We start from the raw sequence: 11,464 nt of genomic DNA, 5'->3' as shown, positions 1-11,464 counted from the left end.
TCCCCAAAACCTGATAGCAGGTCCTGCTTGCAGGCTTCCCACCTGAGTGGCCACTGTGACAACAGAATGCTGGATTAGATGGGCCATTTGCTTGATCCAGGAAGTTGTTCTTATGTTATTTAACCAATTGTTTGACTCTTCCCTGGTAAAGTAGTCTTTCAGTGATGCTACTGCTGCTGTGCAGGTGGGATTTGAAAGTAGCTTGTGGCCTGTGAAATATGCAGAATTTGTTCTTGAGACTTTGATTAGGATCACCAGGATCTGGCCAGGTTTCTTAAAGGAACATTAGACAACAACCACCACCACCACCCCTGCAAAAAAAACCCTCAATGTTTTTGCAAAATCTGATTTCTTACTTTGGCTGGCCCATTTTCACCAGACAGGAGGGCAGTGACTTGGTTTACTCCAGCCGCAGCCATGATCATGCTGGTTGGGCTAATGGGAGTTGTAGTCCAAAACATCAGGGATGTACCAGGCAGCCAATAGCTGTTGTATTAGATGCGTAATAATTAGATGAAAAGGTTATTTCGTTTACATTGACTTGAGAAATGAGTTTTCTGAAACAGTCTTTCTGCTGCAATGGCCCTGGGCTTCAACTAAGGTAATGGGTGAATTATTCATTGTGAATAATTTATCCAATCAATATAGACATTTTTTTTATCCAATCAATATAGACGAGTGAGAGGGGAAGGAAAAGAGGCCTGGCCTGACTCCCCTGTCGTGAAGGGACCCCCGTCACTGGGAAAGGAAAAACTCAAGGTGGGTGATCGGAAACACCGAAAAATGGGGTTGAAACAAGTCTCCGCCGAGTCCCGCCGGTATGAGTAAGAGCGTCTTCAGCAAATTAGGCTGATAAGAGGCCCAGCTTGGAGAAACTCCCAGCTTCTATCAGCTTCTATCAGCAAAAGGATACCGGGAGCCGACGGAAGAGCTCTCAAACCTTCCTCCCTTCCTCCCTTTTCCAGCCCCACCAAAGCTGCCTTAATAACTCACGGATAGCATTCCCTCTTGGGGCTGACAGTTCCTCTCCCTCGAAGCTCTGGAGCAACACGCACAAGTGACCTGCATGAAGGTGGCTGCTGGCCTCTGGAACAGATCCTGAGACCCAAGCACCTTATTAAAACCTATACCCTACAACAGAAGAGCCATTTCTTTCCCCTCTTTTTCTTCTCTGTTCAGCAAGGCAGTTCTTAATTCCGCACTTTTAATGCATTAGCGCTTCGGCGTTTTTATTGCTTTTTACCTTCTGGTACCTTTTTACCTTCTGGTACCCATATTTAAGCAGAGAAACATATTGAGACTCAGTGCTCGCTGACGAGCTAAGCAGGAGAAAGCTGCAGATACACCCCTACTCAACCCCCGGCCCTGCAAATTAGGAAGAAACACTTGGGGACAACTGGCTTTCTAATTGGAAGACAACTACCCAACTACCCAACATGGTCCTCACCAGAAAGATATGTAAGGAGTTGGGTATTTTGCCAGATTCGCCACTCAACCCCCCGGGACCTGGAAAGAGACAAAGTAAAATTATAAATTATTTCCCTAAGAGGGAGGAGTGCATGAGTGAACAAATTGAACTAATTACTGCTGAAGTCACTCCTCCCCCCCTTACTCATCTTGACTGGTCACATTACTCCAAAGAGTTTCAACAAAACTCTGGAAACACAAACTAGCCCTAGCGGAGAAACCTGAGGAAAATATTTCTGTCATCAATAATCAGCGGCCACCGGCAGAATTAACAACATTTCATCAAGACCAGACGCCCACTTTTAAGTATACTCAAACTGAACTGAGTGATGGCCTCTTTCAGGCCCACCTCCAAAACATAAATACAGACCTTTCCAACATAAAAAATTATTTGACAATAACAAATGGGTTATTGCTGACCCTTGTGGAAAACCTTATCCCCCAACCAAAAGAGACAACAGCAACTGATGCACCCCAAATGCATAAACCAGAAGGACCTGTGAAGATGAGACAAGCAGTAACAACCAAGAAATTACAAAAAAATAGACCAAAAGCCAGAGAAAAGAAAACTAAGAACATTAAAACAACAAGGAAAATAAAGACAAGTCGACATAAACAATGGCAGAAATTATTTAAACTACTTCCATCGGACTCAAACAAATCTGCTGCACGAGATAAAAAAGAGAAAGGCAAGAAGGGGAAAAAGAAGTCATCGCCACAGCTAATGGCTAAGGAGGTATCTCCGAACCGGAGTTTAGAACTAAATGGGAGGATGGAAGCAACGTCCCAGAGCCCTGATAATAGGTCACTCAGTGAACTTGATATTGGGGGAGAAGCGGTACCTAACAATGAAGGCAGCAAACCGCTTAGCAAATTGAGAAATGGGGACAATGCAATGCCCAATCGCGATGACAACACTATACAAGATGGGCAAGCCTTTACTCAGGCAAGATGTTGGAACCTGATCTTAAATCCCCAAAAATTGGTATTTACAAACTTCCCAAAACCAAAGGGCTTTCTTACAGGGAAAGATCGAAGAATGAGCTCCTTGAACATTCTGAATGATATATTGCCAGGAGCAGTAAAGCCAAATGATATTACTTCTGTAGATTACTTGCATCATGATGGCTGTTCTATGAGAGCAATGATCACATTTAGAGACCTGAACCTGGCCAAGTTTATTTACAGATCAAGATATATATTCTTAAAGGCCCAGATACAAATTCTCAGATTTTTTGAAAACAAGGCACCACTGAATCCCCTTCTGGAAGCTAAGCACGCAAACCCCAGTAAGGAGAAACAACCTCCCAAAACCCGGCCTGGTCCCCAGAAACAAGTGCCTCTAAAATTAAAAAGGAAAGATGCTCGCCTGCAAGACCCGCAATTTCAAGTGAACGAGGATGAGGACCTCTTCTCTGTGGAAGAAAATACCTTAATCAGGCAATTTTGCCAATTTCCATCTCTAATACAAACTGAAATATTAGAAAGATTAGACATGCTAAGAATTAAGCTGGCTGGGAGAGATATAAATAAGGAAATCAATGTGGACGCCCATAAAAAGGACCAGACTTCCTTTAATTTGAACTCTATACAAGAACAAAACCCGGCGGCCTGTCGGCCACGTTACCTTCAGACAATGGCTGAGATTAATCTACCTTCAATCAAGGAAGCCCAGCACACCGAAGAGTACACTACACCACCTCCAATAGGGAGAACCATCCCCAAGGTGAACTCACCAGGCTCTTGGGACAAGCTGAGGTACCTAGACGAGGCAGAGTTAGGCCACAATCAGGTCCCGGAAGAACACCTACGGAAAGAGATAACACACTTCAAAGGCCCGGTGACCACTAATGTCAGTATTCAACATTTACCAGCCGAAACTATAGAACATTTGGCCAGTTTGCCATGCACGGAGAACAATGGGCCGGCTCATAAAAGAGTAATCCCTAAAAGTTCCTTGGGAAATAATTGACAAAGATCAGACCAGAGGCAAACACCAGCCGGCTCCCTATCTCCGCGGAAATTTGACACCATTAGAAACAAACAGGCTCAATCTTTACCCACAAATCAAGCAAAAGTAGTTCTTTCCCTGAAAGGCGCATCCAACCCACCCCAGAGCCTCAAAATTGTCTCCTGGAATGTTAACGGCTGGGCGACAAAGCAAATGGATCCTGAGGCAATAAACTTTATCTCTTCTTTTGACATTGTGTGCCTCCAAGAGACCTGGTCCCAACAAAGTATCGCTCTCCCAAATTATTGTTCCTTTAGCTCCTGTGCTCGCAAACTAGCTAACAGGGGTCGCCCTCAAGTTGGCCTCGCCTGTCTTATTTCAACCAGCTTATCCCTCACTATCTGCGAGGAACTTAAATCTTCCCCTTACTTTCTCACTATAAAGATCCACCTTCCAAAGACCAAAAGCCCATGGTTGATAACTACAGTATATCTGCCTCCAGCAATTAATGATTCCGACCGTAATGAAAGGTGGTCTGAACTTTCGTCTTGGCTTCATGATCTTCAAACAACTAACCCAGGACTTCCTCAAATCCTCTTAGGCGACTTTAACGCAAGAATAGGTCCCAACGACGATGCTATATTATCTTCCGCAGCACTCCTGGACAATCCCCTGCAGCCCCCCTGGGGAAACAGATGCTCTCTTGATCCCATAACAAATGCGTCGGGGAGGCTGATGGCCCAATTGGCCATCGAAAATGATCTTTGCATCGCAAATGGCAATGTTACTCCCTTGTCCTCGCAGCAGTTAACGTGCATCTCTTCCCGGGGAACCAGTGTTGTCGATTACATTCTATTGACGCCGGAGCTATTCTCAATCTCTACAAAAATGGAAGTGGCTGAATATTTTGGTGGTGACCACCTTCCATTGACTTTAATGTTAAACCTAATAGAGCCATTCTCAGTCCCCTCAAACTATAGTTCCACAGCACAAAGCTACCCTGTATATAAAACAAATAAATGGACAAGCCTCAGCTCCTCTCTTGCCCTGGACATACAAAAATCACTTGATATACCTACAGTTCTTTCTGACTCAATTCCGCCCGCTGACCAATACCGGAAATTAATTGATGCTTTTTCAACAACTTACATAACCATCACCTCGCCTACCCACCAACGCTTCTTCTCTGAATCACCTTGGTTTGACAAGGAATGCAAAGTCCTAAGAAGGCGAATTAGGAAAATGGTCAGAACCATCAAATTTTCCAACGACCCTCAAACCTGTGCAGAGCTTCTAGTTACTAAAAGGACATGATTCATTGCAAGAAACAACATGATTCATTGCAAGAAACAACAACACATCCTTGAGGCTTGGTCCACTCTTCGCTCGGCTGTAGAGAGGCATGACTCCCGCTCCTTTTGGCGCTTAGTTAGGCCTTCGGCACCACCCAATTCAGCTATCCTGATTTCCGCTGACGAATGGATCGCCTATTATTCAGCCAGTTTCGCTTCTCCAAATCATCTTACAGATCACCTTCAATCCCCGTTGGACCTCTGTTCCTGTTCTCTTAGTTCCACCTCCTCAGTAAATTTCACCTCAACCCGCATCTTCAACATCATAATGTCCATGCGAAGGAATAAGGCCCCCGGCCCAGACATGGTCCCGTTGGACCTTTTCCTGACTGATCCCCTTTGGTGGAGTGAACAGCTGACTCCTGTATTCACCGCTATCTCCTCCGCATTAGACATCCCCGACTCCTGGAGAGAAGCTACAATAGTTCCGATTTTCAAAGGCGGCCAGCCAAACATCCCTAGGAATTATCGCCCCATCAGCTTACTATCTATTCGGGGGAAAATATTTGCCGCTGTCTTACTGGAAGAACTTCTTTCATGGGTCCATGAGAGAAACATTCTACCACCAGAACAGATTGGCTTCCGGAAGTCAGCATCAACCATGGACCACTGTCTAACTCTTTATCACCTTGCCAGTAAATACACTGCACCAAGGCAAGGCCACCTGTTTGCCGCTTTCATGGACCTGGAGGCCGCCTTTGATTCCATTCCTAGGCAGAGATTATGGTCCAAACTTGTCCATCTGGGAATTGATCCGCACCTCCTCTCCCTAATTATTTCCCTTTATTCAAACACCACAGCTCGCGTTCGAATTGGTCCCAACGGCTCCCTTACCACTCCATTCCCAACGGCCAGGGGCGTCCGACAAGGTTGTCTCTTGGCCCCTTTACTGTTTAATCTTTATCTTCATGATGCCCTTTCCCCTTTGAAGCTAGCAACTAAGTATCCTCCTCACTTAGCAGGCCACCCCGTTGCTTCCCTTTTCTATGCGGATGATGCCGTCATCTTATCCAGAACAGCTGCGGACCTAGCAAATGCAGTTAATGAATTTATCGCCTATTGTAAGGCGGAAGCTCTTAATATTAATTATAAAAAATCGAAAGTTCTCCACTTCACTCGTTCCCGCAAACTCAAGCTGGAGCCGCTTAAGATCACAGGTGGCTACTTAGAAAAGGTAAAAGCCTTTAAATATCTAGGCTTAATATTTACTTATAATCTCTCCTGGACCACCCATCTACAATCTGCCTCTCTTGCTGCAACCACGACCTCTAATGCCATTGTCCGATTTTATCACCAGAAGGGCGGCAAATACCTTCCAGCAGCAATTCGAATATTTAATGCCAAAGTTGTCCCTAAATTATTATATGGCTGCGAAGTATGGACTACAGCAATATCAGGTAACTTGGATCGCCCACTTCACATGTTTCTGAGATCTCTTTCCGGCGTCCCGAGATGTGTCTCAGGTGCAGCCCTACGACTTGAGTTCGCCCAGCCCTCAATTGTAAAACGAGCATGGAGTCGAGCCATTTCCTATAGCTCCCACCTACTAGCATCGGATGCTCGAGGTGGTTTCTCCAATTTGATCCTAAGAGATATTCATAATTCTCCTTGGAAAACTACAATTAATCTCAAATTCCGCTCTCTTCTCAATTTGAACCGTAAAACTGTTTTTAACTTAGAGTGTATTAGCCCGGCGGCCCTACCTCTAATCAAAAAGAAGCTACAGCAACTTGACTTCTCTAACACAGCTTCCCATGCAAGAGGGTCGTGTTCAGGCTTAGCCCTAGCTATTCCACCCCCTGAAGGGATCCCTCTATACTGCTTCACAATTCCTTCGGAGGCTAAGCGAAGGGCCTTTACCTGTGCCCGTCTCAACTGCTTTCCTACAGCAGTTCTGTCGGGTCGTTACTCCAGAGTTCCCATCGCAAATAGAACATGCTCCTGCAATGACACGGCTCTGGAGACTATGGAACATGTAATGCTCTTCTGTCCCAACTGGACAGATGAAAGATCTCGGTTTCTAACTCCTCTCGTGAACAAGTTTCATCTCCCAATCCAGCCCTGGATAGTGTCCCTTCTTCTGCAGGATTCTGACTGTTGGATTACCGAGATGACAGCTAATTTCCTGCTTAGTGTGATGAAGAGGAAAGCGGCACCAACTCCTTCTTTAACACCACAGATGTAGTCGATATGCCGCACAATCGAACGTGTTTTTGTATTCTCTGTCACTCGATGTTTTAAATCCCCCGTTACTTTTGTTATCCTCATTTTCTCAAAGTATTCCCCCAGGACGACATTCACTTTTATCTCCCCACCCCCATTTTATGTTGTTATTTCTATGTATATTATGCTATGGCCGTATGGCTAATGCAATAAAATCAGTTGATTGACATTTTTTCATCAAATGAATGATTCATTCCTTGTTAACATGTTCATTATTCACCCAGTGCCTGCCTTTAGCCAAATTGCAGATTGAGTCCTGCGGTTCTGTGTGAAATGGAAGGATGATGGGTTTCTCTGAATTTTCTTTTGCCTGGATTTATTTTTCCTCCTTGTTCTGTTTGTTATGGTTTTAGAACTGGCAGAATCAAAAATAACTTAAGAGCGTATACTCAAGATCATGGACATTTCCTCCCCTGACACTAGGTCACAAATGTTCACACTGTTTCATATATAAACAGATAACACAGAGGGAAAAAATCCATTTCCTTCCACAGTTGCTTTTTTTGTGCAATGTTTAGCAAAAAAATGTGAACTAAATCTTCCTGTTTTTCCTCTGCGTTATTCTCTCCTCTTGATTTTATTCTAGTATACTTTTCACTCTCTGCCCATTAACAAACAAACAAAAATAAGCCTACTTTAAATTGGCACTGAGGCAAGGTTGTTATCTGAGCGACTTAAGTTTTTCCTGTTTCTTAATTGCCTTAAGCGATGCTCTGTAAAATAAGAGTTTTGAGAACAAAAGGATGGCCATTGAGGTTGGCAAGGTGGGCATTTGCCAGGGCCACATGCTCAGCGGAGGGCCACGAGTGGGAATGTGTGCAAAGGAGAGCAACCAAATTGGCAAAGGGTCTGAAAATCAAGCCTTATTAGGAATGGTTGGGGGAAGACAGTCTTCAAATATCTGAAGGGCTGTCACATGGAAGGTGGAGCAAGCTTGTTTTCTGCTGCTGCAGATGGCAGGACCCAAACCAATAGATTCAACTTACTAAACAGGAGAATCCAACTAAACATTAGGAAGAACTTTCTAATATGGTTTAAGTCCATCTTTCTTCACTCTGGGAATTGTAGCTCCTTGAGGGCAATAGGGCCCCCCTAACAACTCTCAGAGGGACACGGGTGGTGCTGTGGGTTAAACCACAGAGCCTAGGACTTGCCGATCAGAAGGTCGGCGGTTCGAATCCCCACAACGGGGTAAGCTCCCGTTGCTTGGTCCCTGCTCCTGCCAACCTAGCAGTTTGAAAGCATGTCAAAGTGCAAGTAGATAAATAGGTACCGCTCCGGCGGGAAGGTAAACAGCGTTTCTGTGTGCTGCTCTGGTTCGCCAGAAGTGGCTTAGTAATGCTGGCCACATGACCTGGAAGCTGTACGCCAGCTCCCTCGGCCAATAAAGCCAGTCCACGACTGGACCTAATGGTCAGGGGTCCCTTTACCTTTACCTTTACCAACTCTCAGCACCCTTACCAAACTATAGCCCCCCCCCCAAGAATTAGGGGGTGCTGAGAGTTGTTAGGGGAGCCATGACAATTTAAAGTGGCATCACGGTGATTTAAACGTATGGTGGGAATTTGTCCTAAGTTTTACTCGGAGTAGGCCCATTGAAATTAATGGAAAGAAGTCAGTCATAGTGATTAATTTCAATGGGTCTGTGCTGAGTAGGACAAGCTTTGGATGCAACCCGAAATGATACAGTTGGGAAGAGAAAAACCTGTCACAGGAGCTGCTCAATGGTGGCAGGTACCCATTGGGACTGATAAGACAGAAGGCAGGGAGAGCAACAGTAGACAGAATTAAAGGCAATGTCAGGCAGAGACAACCCTGGCTGGTAATAAGAAAGAGAGCAGGCATGTGGGAGCTGGCTAAGGGCAGACTGAGGTTGGTAGGGCAGTGCCCACTGCAACCTAATGCACCAGCCTCCCCTGGTGCTGCTGCCCAAGTAAACATAAAATATTGACACAGAGTTCTAGAAACCCTTATTTTCATGGCATGTGAAAGGTTAAGATTCATATTAACTGGAACATTTAATGAACTGAGCCAATCCATTTCAGACATATTGCCCTTTTAAAAGCTGAGTTGTAATCCAATTTTTACTCAGAGTTAAACCTATTAAAACTTTTTTGCTTTTCAACTGTTTTTAAATTTTTACACTTTTAGTGTATGGGTTTTTTTAATCTTTTGAATGTTGTAAACTGCTTTGATATATTTTTATGATTCAGTGGCATATACATATATTTTCATAAATTAATAAATTAAATGAGTGTGCCTGATATGCCCATTACTTTCAACGGGTGTTCTCTGAGGTGGACTAACACTGGCAACAACATTGTGCTGTAATATTTAGGCAAGGCAGGAAAGAAAACCCAGCTGGTAATTAACAGAACAAGAGTAGAGTTTGTGGCTGTGATTATGATTCAGGGTGGCATTCATGCATAATGTGACCCTGGGGGGAAAGTATTTAACCTGCCTGTGCCCCATAACAATGCACCTGTCTGCGTGGATGTGAGCAAGGGGGGATGTGACATTGCTGCGTGTGACATAGATATGCATGACGCATGGTGAGACACAGACAGGGCAGTGTTATGCCACTGTGCATGAAAAGACACACAGTGCCTGGTGCTCTCCCGAGGCCATTTCCATTAAGCTCCCTTATGCTGATTAATCCATTATCTGCACTCAGCTTTAATCAAGATTGTGAGGTACACCCAGTTCTAAGCATTAAACAAATTGGCAAGGTAATTATTATGGTGCCACTGAGATGCAAATAGCTCTTTCAGCTGCATTGGTGACTAACGTTTGTTGGGCTTCTCCTTCTAACGTTCAGGGATGACATTCTGTGCCCACTGAATCTCTAAGTGCTTCTTGTAATCAAAATATTGTTAAAGTCTCCAATTGCCACAGATGCTCTAAAAACACACCAGCGTTTTTAATTTTGTAAGTATCCATAAGTTGGGATTTGGATCTTTCAGAATCCCCTCTTATTAAAATATCCTCAACACCTAAAATCTGCAGTGGCTGTCTTGCAAAGTTCACGCAAAAAGTAGGAATGGGTCTTTCTATGACACTTAAAAAAAAATTTTAGCATTAGGTACAGTTGTGACCGACTCTGGGGTTGCGGTGCTCATCTCGCTTCATTGACCGAGGGAGCCGGCGTACAGCTTCCGGGTCATGTGGCCAGCATGACTAAGCCGCTTCTGGCGAACCAGAGCAGCGCACGGAAACGCCATTTACCTTCCCACCAGATTTATCTACTTGCACTTTGATGTGCTTTCAAACTGCTAGGTTGGCAGGAGCAGGGACCGAGCGACGGGAGCTCACCCCATCGCGGAGATTCAAACCGCCAACCTTCTGATCGGCAAGTCCTATGCCACTTAATTAAAAAATAAACTATTTCAATAAAATGGAAAAGGCCTTTCCCTTTGTGCTGTAGTCCTGGTGAAAATCAGCTCCACTTTGAAGCTGACATTGATCCCTTGTTGACCTCCCTTGGCTCAGGGAGGAAGCTCCTAGAAGCCATGGTCATTTTTGAGGCTTGCCAAGTGTATTCCTCTTTCCACCATTTCCACATGGTTCTCCACAAGCCAAAGGCTAGTATAAGTCAAAAGTGTTGGAATGAAGGGGAGCGTGGAATAATACAATAAAAGTTAAACCCTTAATTAATTTTGCCTGCATGCATGTGTAGAAATGCTTTGAGAACGTTTTCGTCTTCTTCTGGCATTTAATCTCATTGGTGCTGTAACTCCACAGTAGGGTTGTGCTGAAGAGTGGATGATTCTCTTTTTCCGCAGGAAGACCTGTAATTGTATACTAGATAAAAGGGAGAATTACATACATAGCAAGGAATTAAGAGATCCTCCCAGACATTAGCCCTGAAGCTTTAGGGTGATTGTGGAACTTTGTAATCTGAAGACTTTGAAGCTGCTGAATTTCTTGCGACGAAACCTCTGAAAGTGTTGCATGCTTGGTTTTACTCTGAGTATACGGGGACATAAGACTAGCCCCACAAGACTGGATCGAGGATTCAGCTACTTCCTTCAGAATGCTGTTTCCAACATTAGCCAGCCAGATACTTCTGGGTCCAAAAACTAGGGTAGGAAGACAAAAACCCTTCTGATTTGCTGGGAGCTGAATAGTGTGCAGAGGTTTGCTGCCTCTGAACAGGAAGGTCCTATTTTACTATTATGGCTAACAGCTATTGATAGATTTGTGGACACTGTCAATAAATAGCAGGAGTGAGAAATCTCAAGCCCAGGGACCAAATGTGCCCCCAGGCCCTTCTGTTTGACCAAAGGAATCTACCTAGGCAACTTATCACAAGACCACGAATCACATTTGAAATAATATTTAGAATCTATTGGACTCCATTGCGTTTGCATATAAAAGGACTGTCTAACGCAGCTTGTCGTTGAAGATGTAATAAAGGATAATGCCTATTTGAAACATATATTCTTACAGTGTCCTATTCTCACTATGTTTG

Source organism: Podarcis cretensis (assembly GCF_951804945.1).
Source record: "Podarcis cretensis genome assembly, chromosome: 11".
Taxonomy (NCBI): Eukaryota; Metazoa; Chordata; class Lepidosauria; order Squamata; family Lacertidae; genus Podarcis; species Podarcis cretensis.
This window is presented reverse-complemented; position numbering follows the sequence as displayed.